This window comes from Danio rerio, chromosome 18, assembly GCF_049306965.1.
Source record: "Danio rerio strain Tuebingen ecotype United States chromosome 18, GRCz12tu, whole genome shotgun sequence".
Lineage (NCBI taxonomy): Eukaryota > Metazoa > Chordata > Actinopteri > Cypriniformes > Danionidae > Danio > Danio rerio.
Window position 1 is genome coordinate 46,700,001 of NC_133193.1, and position 23,090 is coordinate 46,723,090.

At 35.5% G+C, this 23,090-nt stretch overlaps 1 long non-coding RNA gene across 4 annotated transcripts in view; it reads left to right on the plus strand.

Annotated features, from left to right (window-relative positions):
* The window catches only part of LOC137488332 (uncharacterized), a 248,871-nt gene that overhangs the window by 143,146 nt on the left and 82,635 nt on the right, over nucleotides 1–23,090 (plus strand). For all 4 annotated transcript variants that reach the window (XR_012393830.1, XR_012393828.1, XR_012393829.1 and 1 more), the window contains exons 4-5: nucleotides 9,121–9,276; nucleotides 9,542–9,591. This is a non-coding gene — a long non-coding RNA (uncharacterized lncRNA). The remainder of the gene's footprint in view (nucleotides 1–9,120; nucleotides 9,277–9,541; nucleotides 9,592–23,090) is intronic.

Below are 23,090 nucleotides of genomic sequence, written 5' to 3' on the forward strand. Positions count from 1 at the left end.
GCAAGAAGGTAGCTGGTTCGAGCCTCGGCTGGGTCAGTTGGCGTTTCTGTGTGGAGTTTGCATGTTCTCCCCGTCTTTACGTGGGTTTCCTTTGGGTGCTCCGGTTTCCCCCACAGTCAAAGACATGGTACAGGTGAATTGAATAAGCTAAAAATTGTCCATAGTGTATGAGTGTATATGAGTGTGTATGTTTCCCAGTGATGGGTTGCAGCTGGAAGGACATCCGCTGCGTAAAACATACGATGGATAAGTTGGCGGTTCATTCCACTGTGGTGACCCCTGATTAATAAAGGGACTAAGCTGAAAAGAGAATGAATGAATGAATGAATGTATATGGTATGTAGTTTATTTTGATAGGTTAACTAATTTTGTGCTGTTCAGAGAGAGTGAGATCACATCACATACAGTTCTTCCACTCACCTCTTTCAGTGGATTTTTCCTTGGTTTTTGTTCTCCTCTTTGATTTAAATATGGTTTCCCAGCATCCCTCACAGCCTTCCTTACTCTGTCTTTCCATTTGTTCATGTTGGCTCTCCTTTTTTTGCTGAGGATTTGCCTTTTAATGTCGAAGCGGACATGACTGCAAGCTGCATTTCCATACTTCTTAGTGGACTTTTTTTTTTTTTTGTAATTTTTAAAATGCAGACTCTTGGTCGTACGAAAATATGTCCAAAATGTTTATGTATACAAAGTTTACACATACAATTAATGTCATGTGGTTATCTCATTTTTATTTTTTGTGGAATGATTTATCAAGCTACAAAATAAAACACAATAAAAGCCCAGATACAGCACCTTCAGTGTCATTTTAACACATCCTTTGATTATGGTTCATTTTATCCTGCATTTTAGAAGGCACCGATAACTGCTTAAAAAAATCTAGCTCACACCCAGCAATTTTAGACAATTTCAGACCAATTTCCCTCTTGCCGTTTATTTCAAAATCACTAGAAATTGTTGTCTTCAACCAAGTCTCTGCTTTTCTGACCCAGAACACCCTCCAGGACACTAACCAGTCTGGATTCAAAAGTAGACACTCCACTGAGACTCTCAGTTGTTCAATCCCTAAACTCGCAAGAGCTGCATCGAAATCCTCAGTGCTCATCTTGCTGGATTTGTCTGCTTCTGACACAGAAAACCACTAAATTCTTTTAGCAACCCTCAAGACAATGGGCATCTCAGAAATTGAACTCCAGTTGTAGGTCATTCAGGGTGTTTTGGAGGTGCAGAGTGTTCTTGCTACTGGGGTGCCTCAGGGCTCTGTTCCTGGACCACTTTTTTGTCTCTGTTTACATGGCATCACTTGGGTCTGCCATTCAGAAACATGGTTTTTCCTACTATTACTGTGCCAGATGATCTGATGATGGCTGCCCGGATGACAACATTACTGACAGATATTTACCGCTGGATGAAGGAAACACCATCTTTAACTCAGTCTTTTCAAAACTGAACCAACGGTAATCTCAGCCAGCCCAATGCTTAACCACAACCTCATCATATCTGATCACCTTAACGTTAACCATCTGGAACCTGGTGGTGTTTAAGCTACTGAAATGTATAGACTACATAGCTGCAGCTGCAAAATTATTCGCAAGGACTTTTACCTTAAATGTTCCATACTGGTGGAACGACTTAACAAACTCTTTGCAGTCTCTGGCCCTTTGTTAGAAACTCATGAAGTCTGCTTTTTTTTTGTTAGTACTATCAACAATAGCACTCACTATTTATTCCTTATCTATCTGCTTGTCCTGCTTGCTTGTGTTTAAAAAAAATAAGGCTAAACTAACTTAGACTTGTCATGGCGTCTATATATTGATGCTCTCTAGGGATTTGAATGCTTTCATTATCTGTATTTGTAAGTCATGTCAAATAAAAGCATCTGCTAAATGAATACATGTAAAAATACACTCACTGGCCACTTTGTTAGGTACACCAGCTCGTTAATGCAAATTTTTAATGAGTCAATTACATGGCACCAACTCGATGCATTTAAGCATGCAGACATGGTCAAGACGATCTGCTGCAGTTTAAATTGAGCATCAGAATGGGGAAGAAAGGTGATATAAGCGACTTCGAACATGGTTGTTGGTGCCAGACAGGCTGGTCTGAGTATTTCAGAAACTGCTGATCTACTGGCATTTTCACGCACAACCATCTCTAGGGTTTACATTGAACGGTCTAAAAAAGAGAAAATATCAAGGGAGTGGTAGTTCTGTGGGCGCAAAAAATTGATGCCAGAGGTCAAAGGAGAATTGCCAGACTGGTTTGAGCTGATACAAAGGCAGCAGATCCAACCTAGAGGCAGATGGGCTACAGCAGCAGAAGACCACACCGGGTGTCACTTCTGTCAATTAAAAAAAGAAAACTGAGGCTACAATTTGCACAGGCTCACCAAAATTGGACAATAGAAGATTAGAAAAATGTTGCCTGGCTTAATGAGTCATAATTTCTGATGAGTCTCAATCCAATAGAGCTTCTTTGGGATGTGGTGGAATGGGAGATTCACATCATAGATGTGCAGCCGACAAATCTGCAGCAACAATATGATGCTATCATGTCAATATGGAGCAAAATCTCTGAGAAAAATCTTCAGTACCTTGTTGAATCTATGCCACAAATGATTAAGACAGTTCTGAAGGCAAAAGCGGGTACTCGGTACTAGTAAGGTGTACCTAATAAAGTGGCCGGTGAGTGTAGTTAATACAACTAAAGACATTTTAATTATTGGCCAACTATTAGCATGTTCCTCATCAAACAAACTGCATCAATGTTTTGGTATAGAAATACTTCAGATTTTGCACATGCATAATTTCTAAAGGTTAATTTTGGTCACATTTAGCATTGATGCCACAAATAAGTCAAGTCTGTGCTCATAACTGTTAGTATATTATATTTTAAAGGTACGTTATTCTGCTTGCAGAGAGCGAGAGAAAGAGAGTATTATTATATTCTGTGGATTTCTAAACACTTTAATTGGCTAGATTTGTTGTGCCCAGCTAGAGAGATATTCATTAAAAATAATTCTGAAAAATAAATAAATATGATTTGAATAATTCTCATAACAATTACCTTGTATTCAGCGTTTTGACGCTCTTTTAATATTCTTTTTAGAGAATCATAATTAGAAAGTCTGAAAGCATGCAACGAATCACGAGCAGCAAATGATGGCATGAGCCCAATTATTAACATGCTTGTCATTTTTCAAATTATTATTGGAAGAGGATTTTTAAAAAAAAGAAGGAAATTAGAGAAAAGGAAAGCCGCAAGAGCTTTGGGATCAGCAAAAAATGCCTAAACAATACATCACATCTGGTCATTGTCTTTCAACTTTAGCAATGTCACGAGGTAGCCCAAGAAAGAAGAGCGAAAGAAAGACCGAGTCCATCACCCATTTATCAAGAGTAAGGTGCATGAAATTGGCTTTTAACCTTGCAGTTAGGAGATTTAATTGGAAATCATGCTTTTGCCAGGGGAGAGGAGAGGGGAGGGAGGTGTCCAAACACCATGATTAATGACTTTTGGGACATGAGACTTTGAGCTAATGAGAGACTTGGGGAGGGTCTGAGGTTCAGGTGACTAACCAATCAGGACAAGTTGAACTGGAGGACGTTTGCAGCATTAGTTGGACAGATTACACTGATCTGTTGGACATGAGCGGCACCGCGTACTTGTGAGCGTGGCTGGTTTGGATCGCAGGGCAACAGATGTCACCATGGCCCTTTTGTGAAAGCGGTCTTCAACACACCTACTGCCGTTGAGGACTCACCTCTCGCTTCAATGTAACCAACAGCAGATGGACAGACTGATAGAGGGTAAACGAGAAAGGCAGTTCACACAGCTTGGTTCAGCCTGGTATTTGCTCAGGGTGCGCTTGTCGAGATATGGTGCTGCAGTTTTCATCGGCGTCCCGCTGTATAGGCTGGTTATGCCAAAAGGATGGTAGAACTGGTGCCAATCTGGATACATTCAACATGTTTCCACCATCAGAGAGGCAGTTCTGAGGCCTTAAACTTGCTCTTGGCTTATTTTAACTGTTGATGATTAAAAATAAATAAATGAACTATAAAAAATATAATGAAATATACATGAAAATGTTATAGAAATAAAGTGCTATGTGAAAATTATAGCTATGTATGAAAGAGGTTTTCTGGCATCAGAAAAAAGTATTGAAATGATCCTGATGGCTACTAAAATGTCATCCAGCTACATAAATCTTGTATTAAGAAATGTTGTCAGGCATATTTAGAAGTAAATTATTATGATTATATGTTAAAATACTCTATTTAAGAGCAGGTGAACGCCAAAATACGAAATAATTATTGTTTTAAATAGGGTTGGGTACCGAAACCCAGTAACTGGTATGCACTGGATCGAATCAGCATATGAATTTTGGTGCCTAATTTCAGTGGCACTGGTGCTGCGACAAGGACGTAGGAAGCATCAAGGTGTACATCAATGATGCAATGGCTTTAACCTATCTATGTGCTTTAACATGGAAAATGAGATCATGAAAGGAACTTTCAAAAAGCAACTCATGTAAACACCTTATTGTCTTATTCAGATTAGATTACTGATGTTTATGTAAATGTAGTCACAAGCTCCAACCCTAGGAAAAAGTGATCCCTGATTTTGATGACAGCCTTTCCACGGGTTAGCAGTAAGCTAGTATAATGTTAATTGCATAATGCACATTTTAAATTCATGCTAACAAACAAAAGATCAAACTAAATATATTAATGCAATTCAAATCAAATATATAAAATATGAATTGATGAATACTTGAAACTTTAATTATATTGTTCAATTAAAATAAATAAAATATTTTTATAGAGTCATTCATTCATTCATTTTCTTGTCGGCTCAGTCCCTTTATTAATCTGGGGTCGCCACAGTGGAATGAACCGCCAACTTATCCAGCAAGTTTTTACGCAGCGGATACCCTTCCAGCCGCAACCCATCTCTGGGAAACATTCACATACACTCATTCACACTCATACACTACGGACAATTTAGCCTACTCAATTTACCTGTACCGCATGTCTTTGGACTGTGGGGGAAACCGGAGCACCCAGAGGAAACCCACGCGAACTTAGGAAGAACATGCAAACTCCAAACAGAAACGCCAACTGAGCCAAGGCTCGAACCAGCGACCAAGCGACCTTCTTGCTGTGAGGCGAACATGCTACCCACTGCGCCACTGCATCGCCTTTTATAGAAAAAAAACTTGCTGGATAAGTTGGCGGTTCATTCCGCTGTGGCGACCCCGGATTAATAAAGGGACTAAGCCGACAAGAAAATAAATGATGTTTAATTACATACAGTAAGGCTTCGATTGCATTATTAACCATAACATTTCAGGTGATATGCCTTACTTTTTCATAGCACCTTTCCTTACATTGAAATACTGATTTATTGCAACATCCATCAGAAGACAAAAATCTAAAGTGTGCTCCTAAAAGCCATAATACTTTAGCAAACAAAGAGATACAGCATGTTCATTTGTGTTATCTGTAACATGCCTGTACTCAGACTGGCTCCGCACCAACATTATAATGGACAAACCGGCTTCATCTACCCGCGTCAGTCACACTTCACTATATTTTCTCTTCGCTGTCAATATAAGTTGAATCCCCACTCCGTCAGCAGCGCAGCTCTGAAATATCCACGGCATATAAATCAGCCCCGTTTCCACATCCAATAAAAGCTACATTTTAAATGAAGCAGTGTAATTTTCAAGCGCTAGATGGGATTCTGCAATATAAATTATGTGCTGACTGTACAGTACAAGCGCTCGGAGGGGGGATAATTCCACCTGTGCAACCCCGATCGGCATATAAATTCATGCCACGCATCGCTCGCTTGTTAATTTCTTTTTGCTATTCACGCATCCGGGCAGGAACACTGTAAATATTTCATAGCATCATTTAACATTAACTCCTACACATGACACTTGAGTGCTTTTACTAAATGCGTGTGTCTGTAAATAAACCGTTTTCTCCACCATGCACGAGGACAGTCGCTCGTTCCTCTCATTTCCGTCCAACCTTGTTGCGTCCCAGCAGAGGCTGAGGACATATCCTTGAACACGAGCCAAACAGTAGTGTATGCTTATGTTTAAAGGAGCCTGGAGAAGAGCTCTCAGGCTGCTGTGGGGGGAAAACCAAAGTGGAGCCTGAGATTTTTGATATAAATACCTGACCCTTTGCTTCTTGCTGCTTTCTAATTATATTAGGATTAATTGGCTGGGACCGTGAGGGACCAGGGCTGCTGTGGGTATTACCGTGTTAATGCGGTGCACTTTGTCGGGGAGTCTCTGCTCTGGCGGACGACGACCTAATAATGAGACTGGATGAAAGGTGCGACAAATATAGTGGGGTGTAAACAGCAAGCTGTGGCAAACAGCATCGGGAGCCTTTGATAGTGCCACTTTAACCGAGGGCATTGGATTAAAGAGCTGCTTTACCCACTTATCCATGTGTGACGCTGATAGTGAAGAAGCCTCCCGCTGGTTCGCTCTCAACTGCTATCGACTTTCCAAAGTCCACTCCGGTTTTGCCTGAGGCGCCTAACACTGACAGGCCTTCAGAGACCGGTTGTCCATCACAAATTACAGCCGCTGCCCGGAATTAATTTCCCATTTAAGTCCGAACTTCAGTTGTTTTAAAGTAATCACTGTTCGAGGCGCTGTGTAAACACTCTTTCTTTCTTAATTCCAGGACTTTACAGCTGTGTAAAGGGCATCAGTTAGCCTGTCTCACTGCTCCCCTCTCTCCGCCTATTAAAGATCTCCCTCAGGTCCAGACTAATGTGTAAACCGAGCTGTCCCTCAAATAAAACCTTTAAAAAAAAGTACTTTGCTTGCTTGCAGGCAGCCTGGGACTTTTTGAGTTGCAATTATCAGTGGTACCTAGAAACTAGTGTTTCTGTGGGTTAATCTCGAAAGCTTTAAATCTTCATGTAAATTGACAACATAGGCTCATTCTGAAAATGTACCCCTATATAGAGCTGTAATCGGGCCATAAAAATTACCTGAGTCCAACAGAATTCGGGCCGAGTCTGACAGGTACACTTTGATTGACAACTTTATAAAGCCGGAACCTGTTTATAGCCCAACATTATTCAAATGTGCACATGTACACAGCTCTTTTGCCTTTTTTCAGGAATGAGTCATTTATGTGTTATAACATAATTTATTCATAACAAATGTAGGCTATAGGCCACTTGGAACAAAGAAATAAAATAAGTCCTCTGTAACATCGTAACATCTCAGCACACTAAATAGGCCTAGGTACATACACTTAGCCTTTAAATTTGGCAACACACCAATAAAAATAAGCCTTTCTTAACAAATTAAATTAAAATAAATTGTAAATGATGACAGGTATTTGGCAATAACGAAATTAAGATAAAAGCTCTGCGAAATTTGTTTCGCCACTTCTCTTCACAATCTGGCCTTAAGGCGATGGTGAAGCTGAGTATTAAAAGAACAGCCTAATGTTCTTTTACTACTACAAAAGAAACATACTACTAGAAACATGCTCGCAGGACTTTTTAACAGAAATACATAATTAAAGTTTGAATGAAAAATAAAAAATAATAATAATAAAGTTACTTTTCCCCAGTTTTGGTTTCAAGGCTATATAGTATACAGTATATTAAGCCTGGCAATTAAATATGTTTTAGGATTTTAAAGTGCAAACTTAATCAAGCCGTTGGGTTTTCCAGAGACTGTTTTTTGGAGATGTCAGTACAAATCATTTTATCTTTTATTGCTGTATCTGAAAGCCTTGTTTATAATTAGATTTTGCTTTCATCTTTGTTATGAGGACACTATTGGACTGTGGCTGGCGGCACCGAGAGCCGCATAAAGGTTTATGAAAGCTTTTTGATTTGATCGCTCAGAGCTTCTGTTTATGCCTTGATTGGGCTTTGTATTAAAATGTTGTCAAGAGCCCAAGTCATGGATCGCTGGTGCCAAAAAGAAATCATCACCAAGCGTGAATCTGTGCGGCTGTAATTACTGTGACAATCAGCGATCTCTTGTAAGAGCGCCTTAAAAAGAGAGAGATATTGGAGTGTCTTTTACTTTATGACCTCATTAAAATAGCACATTCGATGAATACTCTGAATGCACAGTGCTAATGATTAACAGCTTTGATGTAGAGAAGAGTCTGAACATGACTTACAGTTTCCCACTGAGGGAACATTAGCACTCCATCACTCAATGTATGATGCTTAAGGGATAGACTGTACTGTAAACACCGACGGGAACAACAGGAAGATGAAGCAAAATAGACGATCAAATAAAACGTTCAGAGTCTGTAAACATTAGACAGGTTTTTTTTTTTTTTTTTTGTTGAGACACGCAAAAAGAATAGTTTTTTGAACTGTATTGCTTTGCACACAGCAAGAGCCGTTTCTGTCTTGACAGCTCTCTGAGAGGTTTAGTATTGTAAGTGTGCGGAGTAGGCGTATATTCAACCAATAAGTTGTGTCATTGTGTTGTTTGGTACGTACTGTATCCGATAGTACAATAAAAGATAACATTGCTCTAAACATGTTGGACGACACAATGACACGATATTCTAAGATGAAAGTGTCATAAAACTACAGGGTAAACTTGAACAAATCGAACGCTTTTGAATGTTTTCAAATTCATGATTATTAGTACTTTTACCAGAGTGAAATGTGGCATCCAATGACATCCTATATACTACCTGACAAGTTTTAGGAACAACAAATAATAACTTGACTTCTAGTTGATCTTTGGTATCAGAAGTATCTTATTTGAAAGGCAAAGGCCTCTAGATTGCGCTTATTTTACTAAAATAAAATATAATCTTGCCTCGATTCTTCATCTTACCCTAGACATGCTAAATAATGTTCATTTCTGGTGACTGGGCTGGCCAATCCTGGTGCACTTTGACCTTCTTTGCTTTCAGGAACTTTAATATGAAGGTTGAAGTATTGGGTGTGCATTTTAACACAATGACACAAATCATAAAAATTAAGCTTCTTTATTTTGTTCTCTTGTCTAGACGAGATCTAAAACAGTAGGGATTAAGCCGAAGGAATGTTGTATAACTCTTATTTTTATGCATGATCTTACATTCTTTGCAGGTCAGAGTTCACCAAGCTTGAACTTTGCAATGCAGCGAACTGCAAAGCTTGTCGCACGAGCTTGCGTTTCCAGTCTGACCAATTCACGGGCATATGAATTGAAGTCTATGGGGAGAAAAGTGCAGTGTGACCGCAGCTTTAAGCTTTGTGAATCAGGTAAGAAGACATTATGAAGGCTAATGTCTTTTGTATTTGCTCAGTAACTGACTTTGGTTCATTTTTAACCACACCAAAAACGAATAAATTGGCTTTAATTCTTCCACCAAAGATCTCCTCTGGGACATGAATAATTTTGGTTTTGCGAATGAATCATTCTTCATATCTGAATTTTGTAAATGACTCCGTTGACCCAGTTCTTAAAACTGTTTGAATAATTTGTTCATGAATCTGAATGATATGCTTCATGATTTAATGATCGCAGTTAGGAGCTCACTGGAGGAGAAGATTATTTATCGAACAATACAGCACAATGTAAGTAAAACCGACCAATTTTTCTTATTATTCTTTTTCTTATTTTAAATGGCACTTTTGCATATTTGGAGTTTAAGATCTCCAGGCACCACTAAATGTAATTACATTGAAAAGGGCAGTACAGTTATTGAAAAGTGAATAAATGATGGCAAATGTTTAAATTTTGATAATCTATGCTTTTAAAATAGCCCTATAAATATGCTTTGGTTAGATCATTGCTTTTCAAGGTGTGTGTAGTTAACCATATTTCAACCTATTTTTTTAAGTGTATGAGAATCAACTTGATGTTTTAAGATTAATGTATAGAAAGCTGAAATTACTTTTAGGGTTAATTTAATTCAGCTGATTATTACATTTAAGGCAGCAACATTTTTACAGTATACAGGTTTCACACATCTGTGAAATGCTCATACATACAGTTGAAGTCAAAATTATTCCACTGAATTTCTTATTTTTTTTTTATCAAATATTTCCCAAATGATTTGAGCAATGAAAATTAGCACGTTCTTTTTCACAGTATTTTCTAGAATATTTTTTTTCTTCTGGATAAAGTCTTATTTGTTTTATTTCAGCCAGAATAAAAGCAATTTTTTTTAAAAAACCATTTAAGGTCAATGTTATTAGCCCCCTTAAGAAATATTTTCTTCAAATAAAACGTTCAGAGTCTGTAAACATTAGACAGGTTTTTTTTTTTTTTTTTTTGAGACACGCAAAAAGAATTGTTTTTTGAACTGTATTGCTTTGCACACAGCCAAAATAAGAGCATTTCTGTCTTGACAGCTCTCTGAGAGGTTTAGTATTGTAAGTGTGCGGAGTGGGCGTATATTCAACCAATAAGTTGTGTCATTGTGTTGTTTGGTACGTACTGTATCCGATAGTACAATAAAAGATAACATTGCTCTAAACATGTTGGACGACACAATAACACGATATTCTATGATGAAAGTGTCATAAAACTACAGGGTAAACTTGAACAAATCGAACGCTTTTGAATGTTTTCAAATTCATGATTATTAGTACTTTTACCAGAGTGAAATTATCAGTCAAATTGATTGCCTACAAAACAAACCATTGTTTTACAATGGCTAATAATTCAGGAGGGCTAATAATTCTGAATTCAACTGTATAAACTCTTACATCTATATGATAGCAAAACTTTTTGCTCACACAACTTCTAGCTTGTACATATCTGCACTTATTACATAAGATATCATGTTCCACAAACTTAAAATCTGCCAATGTTGTGTTTGGGCTCGAGATTTACTACACTACACTACCTGACAAAAGTCTTGTCGCCTATCCAAGTTTTAGAAACATCAAATAATAACTCAAATTCTAGTTGATCATTTGGTATCAGAAGTGGCTTATTTGAAAGGTAAAGGCCTCTAAATTATTCTTATTTTGCCAAAATAAAATATGATCATGCCTTGATCACTAAAGGTGACCAAAATCACTTTTAGAAACAATAAATATCCAAAATCTATAGTATTTCTCTTTTGAAAAACAGACCAAAACATTGATAACTTTTGTTTGATAAGGAACATGCTAACTGTTGGCCAATAATGAACATTTATTTAGTTCTATTAACTATACACTACCCATCCAGGAACAACAAATAATAACTTGACTTCTAGTTGATCATTTGGTATCAGAAGTGGAAAACTAGATTACGCTTATTTTACCCCCAAAAATATGATCATGCCTTGATTTTTAATGATTTAATTAAGGGAGTAAGTCTGACTTTGTATAGACAAAAGTCTTGTCACTTACCAGAAATAATGTCCAGTATAGAATATAAAGTCATGGTGCAGTGGGAAAATAATTAATATTGTGTATGTATCCCCCATGATCTTGGAGGACTGCATCTATACATCTATGCAATGACTCAAACAACTTATTAATAAAGTCATCTGAAATGGCAAAGAAAGCATTCTTGCAGGACTCCTAGAGTTCATCAAGATTCTTTGGATTCATCTTCAATGCCTCCTCCTTCATCTTACCCCAGACATGATCAATAATGTTAATTTCTGGTGACTGGGCTGGCCAATCCTGGAGCACCTTGACCTTCTTTGCTTTCAGGAACTTTAATGTGGAGGCTGAAGTATGAGGAGCGCTATCCTGATGAAGAATTTGCCCTCTACTGTGGTTTGTAATGTAATGGGCAGCACAAATGTCTTGATACCTCAGGCTGTTGATGTTGCCATCCACTCTGCAGATCTCTCGCACACCCCCATACTGAATGTAACCCCAAACCATGATGTTTCCCTTACCAAACTTTACTTATTTCTGTCAGAATTTTGGGTTCATGCAAGTTCCAGTAGGTTCTCTGCAGTATTTGTGATGATTAGGATGCAATTCAACAGATGATTTGTCAGAAAATTCAACCTTCTGCCACTTTTCCAAATGATCAACTAGAAGTCAAGTTATTATTTGTTCCTCCTACAACTGGAAAGACTTTTATCAGGTAGTGTACACTCAAAAAATATTTACTGCTGCCCTATAAAATCAATGCTAGTCTGAAATGGTAATGGATGAATCATTTCCAACACATGCTGTAAACAGGCTGAGCCAGCTCACCAATCAGAGCCAAGTAGACTCACAGAAGGTGGGATTTAGAAAGGGTGAATCTTCAAATGAATCATTTTGAGACTCTCTGAGAAATGAGGGGATTTTTAATGCGTATAGCATCAAAACAAAAAGTCTTTTCTGACATCGGATGCATGCAAACCTAATGTAGGAGGCTTTAAAGAACCATAGCAGGGGGGGTTTTAAATACGAGTACAGCTCTGTCACCGAGGCTTTGTTTCTAGCAGAGGATCCCATTATGCAGGAAAGATAAGTGTTTGGAATGGTGGTGGTGCCAGAAAACGATACAGTGACGGAGAGAGAAATGTGTGTGTGTGTGTTCAGGTGTGTGTGAGCCTCAAGCAAGCATTACTCTCATAGTCCTCCACTCGTGCAGGTTAGTGCTCTAAAACAGATTTGAGCTTTGCCTGTGTTGACACCTCATGGTTTTATTCTGAGGTAATAGGCCGCCTGGGGAAGGCCAGGAAAAAAGGGGGGGAAATGGAAGTGGATGAAAAGAATGAGATGGAGCGAGAGAGGCAGAAGTTTGTGAGGTGTGAGCACTTTAACAGATTGAAGCACTCACTGTTTCACCTGTGGGCACCAGAGTCACCTCTACATGATCAAAGCTGCGCTTACTCTTTAAACCCCCATGCCAAAACATCCAGAAGCAGGTCAGACGCCATCAATCTGAGGGAGTCCAGAGAACAACGGCATGTTGCAGTTCGATATCAGATTACAACCCCTTTCTTGTGTTAGTAATCATTAAAGCATTGTCACTGAAAAAGGACCAATGTAATGTAATAGGATATTATGGTACGAATTGTTCAAGAACTAAGAAGTGTGTTTGGATGAGCTGTTAATTTAGGCGTGGGTTATATGGTTACATATAACAATGAATCACAATATTTTTGTCCATATTATATTTATCTCTTTGTTAATTTACTGTAATCATGCTCTCTAATTTAATCACCTAGATGTAGACTGTAAAAAATGTTGAGTCGATTTGTGTTGAGACAACTTGAAGGAATTAGGTTTAGTTAAACATAAACACATTCTGAAAACGGATCTCTATATACATTTCTGGAGATCACGAATTGTGTAGCAAGAGCTACGTATGGCTGCATTTCGTCTTTAAAACGAATGATATGGGGCAGTATGACGTCTTTTCTTTTTGCGCTTACCAGCTGACCACTTACCTCCATATGGACGGCTTTTCTGCTGTTACCAGTTTGCCCAGTAGCTCGACATTGTAAGTCGGTGGACTTGAGACGCATATAGGAGTTGACCACAATGATAGGGTTCGAGTCTAATAAAGAACGGCCCCAGAAAGACAAAGACAGAAGCCAAGAAATAAAATAAACAAATAAACAACAGGGTGAGAATGTGGTAGATATCAGGTGAGGGCTGTTTTTCTGGATTGCCTGTTGAGTTTAAGAAAGGGGTTGAGCTCTGGTCAATTATATATTTATTTATTATATATTTTTTATATTTTATATTTTTTTATTTTAGAAAATTTTGTTTTACTTTATATATATATATATATATATATATATATATATATATATATATATATATATATATATATATATAATTTTTTTATTTATATGATTTTCTTTTCTTATTTTATATTTTCTTTTCTTTTATATTTCTTTTCTTTTATTTCTTTTATTTTATTTTGTTCTTATTATTTATATTTTATTTTATTTTTTATTTAATTATATTTATTTATTTATTGTAATTTATTTTATTCTTTTTTTATATTTTATTTTATTTTATTTTATTTTGTTTTATTTTGCAAATCAAGAAAATACCAATTCCCATGGTTAAAAACACTTATGAATGCACTAATGAATGCAGTCTTTTTTTTATTTATTATGTCATATTAAGTAAGATGTGAAATTACTTTTAACAAAACTATTTTTTTATATATATATATAATTACATAGCATCTGATCCAGTAATGTTCTTCACATGTATATGTGCAATGTGGGTGTATAAGCACATCATTCAACACAAATTAATGTTGTTCTTAATATGACAAGTTTCCAAAAAGTCATAATGAATGACACGCAAACTGATCATTCTCGTTTTTCAAAGAAGTGTTTTAAAGAAACTGTTTAAATGGCATCTCTGATAATATGCGAATGAAAACCGCAGCAGCTCATCCCTGCATGAATTTTGAAACACTTGCTAAAAGCTGTCTGGAAAGATTTAAATATAACACTGAAAGACTGCATTATTCATGACATTTAACCAGGGAAATAATGAGTGTTATTGACCTATAGCGTGTGCACCTGACACTCCGCTTTCCCACTCCATCCACACCGAGGTCGTTACTTCGCTTGACTTCTGAATCTCTGAATGGAGACGCAATCCTCGTCAATGGCCGCTGAATAATTCATGGCCTGAAATTATGTTGGTAAATGATTTCATGCGATCGGGAAAAGATTTCTCTTCGGAAGCTAACGTGTGTATTATTCTGAAGTAATGGCGGAAGATGTGAAGTGTTCACATTTGATATTCATAGGGAAAAGTGCATCGACGGTCTGGGGTTCAAATGACTGCCATCCGTATACAACACATTTAGCAGTTTTCTCTACTTCTAGACATTTTTTCCTCCATGCAAAAAAGCGATTCAATCCCAGTGGTGTTTTTTGGCTGCCGCTGACACGTCCCCCCACTTTAATGGCAGTCGAAAATAAAACTCAATAAAGATTAGACATGAAGTGGTGTCAAAGTGACAGAAAGCACCATTAGAGTGACGCACCGAAAGACCCGCTCTGCTATTTGCCTTGCTTAGCGGAGAGATACTGAGACGTGTCTTCAGAATATCAGTGGAGTAATGGTGCAGCGGGTCCCATGGAGAAAGACAGGCTTCATTTGAAATCGTAGATAGAGAGAGAAGGCTTATTCCTCTGACATATTCTGTATGGGAGGCCTGTGTCGTCTGCAGAAAATGTAAACCGCTTTATGGCTAAACAGTTTTCAATATAGGGGATTTTATTAATTCAATTCTTGTTTATTTGTGTAGCTCTTTCAAAATGATTATGGTCTCAAAGCAGCTTTACCAAAGATCCACATTATTGCATTACAATCAAAAACACAAAAGTTCAACTCAAAATAGAAGACGTTTCTGTTTGTTCAAATTACTTATTTAAAATGAGCTGAAACAGCACAATTCTTGAGGTTATTTTGAGACACCGTCATTGTTTTATGTTCAAACCACTTATTTTGTAAAAAGTTATAAGTTATAAGTAACTTAATTCCTTCATGTTGTCAAAACACAAATTGATTGTGTGTAACCCAGTGCTTTTACTGTGTCAGTTAAGAGTTATAGTACCATAACTTTATTAGTTGCTAATTACTTTAACTAATTAACTAAGAACTACTAGCTTTTAACAGTTAACTTTATAATATACACTCACTGGCAACTTTATTAGATACATCCGTCCAACTGCTTAATGCAAATTTCTAATTAACCAATGTTGGCAGTTCTAAACTACAAACAATGCTAAATTATCACATTTGATGTGCAATAAAGGGGTTATAATAGTTCATAACAGACCAGCATCACTTTAGAAAAACTTACCTAATAGCAATAACAAATAGCTTTTTTTTTTTTTTTTTTTTTTTTTGGTTTTGCACAAACTGACCAAAACTCTTTAATGATGTACTTTCCATTGCAAACACAGCTGAATGCAAAAGTCACAGAATTGTTTAATGAATTCACACTCGTGTTCTCTTATTTTATGTAATAGAAGGGGGAAAAACATAAAGCTTAATAATAAGTAATGAAAGTATCCCTTTAGGCATGGCTGTGCATAATGAATAGCGACTTGATCATTTTAAAAACATCATCAGTTAACATAAGAGTCACAAAATGCTGAATATGTGGCAGTAAAAGACTCCATCGTCATGCACCTCCTCTGCATCTCTCATAAATTGGGGTCAGTAACTACAGCGGCAGCAGAGAGATGACTATATGCTGACATTTTACAGCTAACAGCAGAAAATAAACAACACTCGGCCGAGCCTGGATGAGATTGGCTTTGCTTTGCAAAGGTTATTGCATGAAAATACTCCATATCCAAAATCCAATATATTCATGTATGCAGGTGATTTGAAATACTTAAACCATCATACGCTGAACTTTTGCATCTAAGAAAATTAATCATATTTCCATACTTAGGCTATCAAAAGTAAATAGTGTTATTGAAATACACTCACCGGCCTCTTTATTAGGTACACCTGCTCGTTAGCATGAATTTCTAATGAGCCAATCACATGGCAGCAACTCAATGCATTTAGACATGTAGACATGGTCAAGACGATCTGCTGCCGTTTAAACCGAGCTTCAGAATGAGGAAGAAAGGTGATTTAAGTGGCTTTGAAAGTGGTTGTTGGTGCCAGACGGGCTGGTCTAAGTATTTCAGAAAACTGCTGATCTACTGTGATTTTCACGCACAACCATCTCTAGGGTTTACAGAGAACGGTCCAAAAATAGAGAAAATATCCAGTGAGCGGCAGTTCTGTGGGAGCAAATGCCATGTTGATGCCAGAGGAGAATGGCTAAACTGGTTCCAGTTGATAGAAAGGCAACAGTAACTCAAATAACCACTTGTTACAACCGAGGTATGCAGAAGAACATCTCTGAATGTACAACACCTCCAACCTTGAGGTGGATGGGCTACAGCAGCAGAAGACCACACCAGGTGCCACTCTTGTCAGCTAAGAACAGGAAACTGAGGCTACAATTCACTCAGGCTCGCATAGGCATTCACAATAGAAGGTTGGAAAAAGGTTGCCTGGTCTGATGAGTCTCGATTTCTGCTGCAACATTCAGATGGTAGAGTCAGAATTAGGCGTCAACAACATAAAAGCATGGATCCATCCTGCCTTGTATCAAGGGTTCAGGCTAGTGGTGGTGGTGTAATGGTGTGGGGGATATTTTTTTTGGCACACTTTGAGCCCATTTAGTGCCAATTGAGCATCGTGTTAACACCACAGCCTACCTGAGTATTGTTGCTGACCATGTCCGTCCCTTTATGACCACAGTGTACACTGGTTTCTTCTAGCAGGATAACACACCATGTCATAAAGCGTGTATCATCTCAGAACATGACAATGAGTTCACTGTAGCAACAAATCTGCAGCAACTGCATGAAGCTATCATGTCAATATATAGCATAATCTCTAAGGAATGTTTGCAGTACCTTGTTGTATCTATGCAACGAAGGAATAAAGCAGTTCTGAAGGCAAAAGGGGTCCAACCCGATACTAGTAAGGTGTACCTAATAAAGTGGCCAGTGAGTGTATTTCACGAAAACAATCTTCATTTTTAAAGATAAATGCTTTCCTTTAGGTTTGACATGGAGGGTGAGTAAATGATGACCGCATTTTAATTTTGAGGGAACTCTCCTTTCAACAGGGTCATGAAAAAGGTGATTCATAACTGAATCATTTCATTGATTTACCCAAACTCAGAATTAAGTCAAAGATAAACCTCTGCCTAAAGAAAAACAACAAGAGCTCATCAACAGTGCACGATGCTCATTTGATGGAATGTTTTATTTTAAATAAACCAGTTTAATTTCACGGCTGACTCGATTTAGTAGGCGATGTGCAGCCTTGGCCGGGTGTGATTAAGTGGGTTTCCAGCTTGTTCGATACATGCAGCCCACAGCTTAACCCAAGTCACAGAACAGCCATCTCATCAGCGCTCTCATTTGGGCACGCTTGCACAAATCACTGGCACAGGCTGCTGTTTATGCAAAATAATAATTGAGATGTCATGTTGAGCTTGTTCTGTGCTACTTTTGATGGTAAACAGCAGATTTTATCCCCGTATTGAAATTAGGTGAGGTTTGGAGATTGAGGTGTGCGGTGAATGTCAGGTCTGTCAGCTCTCGTTATGAACGAAAAAAATAATAATCATTGAGCAATTAAATAATAGCTGATATTTAAAACAGGAAACATGTGATTATGTATTCATGAAGGAGCTGACAGGAACAATGAGCCTCCCGCTGCACATTCATTGATTGACAATACTTTGTAATTATTGAGATTGTTTCCTCTTTTGTTATTGTAGTATTATTTCTAATAATTCTGCTTCTGTGTTTGACGTCTCCGTCAGAGAGAGCGATTTATTCTACTAACTGGCAATCATCAGTTAATCAGTGGGTTTGATCAATAATTCAGCTTTTACAATTAGCTAAAATATTGGGTTTCATATATTCTAACTGATATATTAAACCAGTGCTTTTGAAAGGTCTAGTTCTATTACTATTACAATTATATTCATGCAGTTATTTTTGCAGTACATTTTACAGTATTTTATAGAGTGACTATAATTAGGATAGCACAATTCTCATTATTAGCTAGTGGGTTATTACCTGCCTATTAAGATATTGGTTGTTTATTAGTACTTATAAAGTATTTATTCTGCATAGTTTTTTTTTTCTATATGCCTAGTACTACCTTAATATATATATATATCTCATTTGGGCACGCTGTATATATATACAGTTGAAGTCAGAATTATTAGCCCCCTTCAAAAATTTTTCTCTTTTTTTAAATATTTTCCAAATGATGTTTAACAGGGCAAGGAAATTTTCAACTGTATATATATATACAGTTTTTCACAAATTATATACAAATTTTCACAATTTTCACAAATTATATACAAATTTTCAACTGTATATATATATATATATATATACAGTTGAAGTCAGAATTATTAGCCCCCTTCAAATTTTTTTCTCCTTTTTTAAATATTTTCCAAATGATATTTAACAGGGCAAGGAAATTTTCACAGTAGGTCTGATAATATTTTTTCTTCCGGAGAAAGTCTTATTTGTTTTATTTCGGCTAGAATAAAAGCAGTTTTTAATTTTTTAAGCACAATTTTAGGGACAAAATTATTAGCCCCTTTAAGCTATATTTTTTCTCGATAGTCTACAGAACGAACCACTGTTATACAATAACTTGCCTTATTACCCTAACCTGCCTAGGTAACCTAATTAACCTAGTTAAGCCTTTAGATGTCACTTTAAGCTGTATAAAGTGTCTTGAAAAATATCTAGTCAAATATTATTTACAGTCATCATGGCAAAGATAAAATAAGTATCATATTTTTAATTTTATAACTCTTTATAAGGAGTTATAAAAACTATTATGTTTAGAAATGTGTTGAAAAATTCTCTCCGTTAAACAGAAATTGGGGAAAAAATAAACAAGCGGTCTAAAAATTCAGGGGGGCTATTAATTCTGACTTCAACTGTATATATAATAAACAGCAAATTATAAGTTCGTTGAGGTAAAAGTCTTAAGGATTTATTATAACGAGAATTACCTTTAATTGAAGTTCCTTAAAATAGAGTGTTTGCATAATTCCAATTTGTAATAATCAGTGTGCATCAAACTTATTTATTTATTTATCTAATGTTAATTTATCAGATTTTTTTCATTCATCGATAAAGATGTTAATTAATTGTTTTTAGATTTATTTAAAAAGGCCGTTTTCTTCTTTTCCTTTATTCCGTTTAAAACTGGAAAATAAATGATGCACGCCCACATTGTGCTCGTTTTTCTAATCAAACGAATAAACAAATAAGTGCACAGTTTTTTGACTCAATATTTCGCTTTGGTTTTGTGTTTGTTTTAATGTTCCGTTATTTTTAAGTTATTAAGCAGAATAACAGATGAACTTTCATTTTTTTCGTGCCTACAGAATTTTTCTGATGTTTCGTTTTCCAGAATAAAAGGAATAATCAAATGAATGGATGGTACACGGGTCTGAATAAGCTAATTTGGCCATAGTGTATGAGAGTGTATGGGTTTTTCCCAGTGTTTGGTTGCAGCTGGAAGGGCATCTGCTGCTTAAAACATATGATGGATAAGTTGATTAATAAAGGGACTAAGTGGAAAAGAAAAATAATAAATTAATATTTTTTATCACATTTATTTGCTTATTTATTAAATGTTACTTTGACTTCTTTTCCTTCACCAATTAATTATTTATTATTAATTAATTATTTATATTTTTAATTATTTATATATTTTAATTATTTATTAATTTTTTATAATTATTTATATTTATACCAATTAATTATTTAAAAATAAATAATTACTATGAATTGTTTATTATTATTAAAAGGTATTATATTTTTATTTTATTCATTAATTTATATCATTTTTTATATTTATTTATTTCCTTTAATTACTTAACGGTAAATTTTTTTTTTAATTCACCAATTAAGAATTTAATTCAATATTTGTAGATTATATATTTACTAATTTATTTATTATTTTTTGTGCATTTATTTATTTATTCATATTTTAATGCATTTGTTTATTTATACATGTACATTTATACATGTATACATTCATACATATATTTATACATTTGTCTATTTATTTATTGTTATTGTTATTATTAATTTATTGGATTTTTTCATTCATCAATAAAAAATTGGATTCATTATTTTTAGATCTATTTCATATTTTAATTATATTTAAATAAATATTAATTAATTTATTTATTTATTTATTTATTTATTGAATGTTATTTTATTGGATTTCTTCTAATTCACCAATAAAGATATCAATTATTTATTATTATTACAATGTAGTGTTATTTTTATTTATTTATTTTTATTTTAAAATGATTTATTTACTTAATTGTCATTTTTATTTATTTTCTTTCACCAATTATAGATATTAGAATATTATCTTTAGATTATTTATTTATCTATTTACATATTTATTTATTTTTTATGTATTCATTTATATTTAATGCATTTGTTTATTTATACATGTATTTATTTACTTATTTGCTTAATGTTATTTACTTAATATTTGATTTAGTTTTATTTAATAATTTTATATTATTATTGTTATTATTATTTTATAATATATAAATATATATTAAGTCACAAGGTGGCTCAGGGGTTAGCACTGTCACCTCACAGCAAGAAGGTTGCTGATTCGAGTACCGGCTGGGCCAGTTGGCATTTTTGTGTGGAGTTTGCATGTTCTCCCCATGTTGGCGTGGGTTTCCTCCGGCTGCTCCAGTTTTCCTCACAGTCCAAAGAGATGCAGTATAGGTGAATTGAATAAACCAAATTGGGCATAGTGTATGTATTGTATGTGAATGTGAGATTATATGGAAAGTTTTTCTGTACTTTCTGTACAGCTGGAAGGGCATCCGCTGTGTAAAACCTATAAGTTCATAAGTTGGTGGTTCATTCCGCTCTGGTGACCCCTGTCTGATGAATAAAGGGAATAAGTCGATGGAAAATAAATGAATGAATGATTGAGTGAATGAATGAAAAAATATTTATTGTTATTTTTTTCTGGATCGGCTTTGATTGCACACCAACCTTTTATCATAAGCGCTAAATCTTCTTTCTTGGATTGCTTTAGGCATGGCTGAATTTGCCATTCATGTTTTGTTTTGTGCCAATCCATTGTTTCAGTCCTGGTGTGTATGCTGCTAATCAACATACTTCTCATTCTTAATGTAAACCAATCTTAACTCAATGAGCTCAAAGCTTTTCTCCTCTGGTTTGGCATCATAAGCGCTGCGTTAGCGAGATAAGTGAGTTCACGCTGATATCAGATGCCCTGAATAAAGGAATAAGAGTAGATGAATAAACTGAGATCAAACAAGCAAGAAATAGAGATCAATCTAAACTGCAGTGAGCTGGAGGATGAGAGGGAAGATGGAAAGAGGAAAAAGGGATGATGAGAACGGAGAAGTAAAGAGGTGAGAAGTAGGTTATTCCCCGTTGGATGCATGCACCATTTTATTAAACTCCCACATCTTCACTGGCCAGAGATCAAACATGTGTGTGCACTTCCTAGGCTACGTAAAGTCTTTCAGTTTCCTTTTTTAGCCCTCTCATTAACCGTCTTCTTAGAAACTTCTCATGAGTAGAAAAGAAAAAACAGAATGATTAAAAACAAGCAAAAGCGGAAAAGACAGAAAGTAATCTCAGGATGAAGTATCGGTGAGACCAAGTACACAAAATAGGCTCTTGAGTAAAAGTACAGATACCCTAATGACATTTGAATCACTGAGTTGTTTACTGAAGTCTTACTCCAAACAAATCGTCCCTTATTCTAAAGGGGTCGATTGAATCAGTGAGTTTTTTTTACTGGAGACTAACTCTAAATAAATTGTTTAGAATAGTGAGTTGTTTATTGGAGATTAACTCTGTATGGATCATTTGAATCAGTGAGTTGTTTATTGGAGATTAACTCTGAACAAATCACTTGAATCAGTGAGTTGTTTATTGGAGACTCACTCTAAAGCAGTGGTTCTCAAACTTTTTTCACCAAGTACCACCTCAGAAAAAAATGTTTCTCCAAGTACCACCATAATGACCAGTATTGAAATACAGTTGCGTGGCAGGCCTAATTAAACAGCTACAGCTCTGCACAGTTCAAAAACATGGCAGATTAATTCCTATTATTATGAATAATTAATATTGTCAGACACTTTAAACATTATAAATAGTTTGAACATTAACACTGCACTGTGCCTACAGGTAAAAAAAAGTCATGTTTGAATTAAAATGTGCTTTTAAAAGTTAATTAAAATGGCACTGTTCTTAAAAAGTGAAAATAAAATTGCTGTACTTAAATGTAAAGTATTAACGTATAATACCCTTTTTATCAAAACCAAGAAATGCTCCTTGGACTTTATAAATATAGGCTTTACTGTTATGTCATCATGTATATATATATATATATATATATATATATATATATATATATATATATATATATATATATATATATATATATATATATATATATATATATATATATATATATATATATATATATATATACATATATATATATTTATATATATATTTATATATATATATTCCTAACTCTGATACATTTTGAAATATACGTTGCAT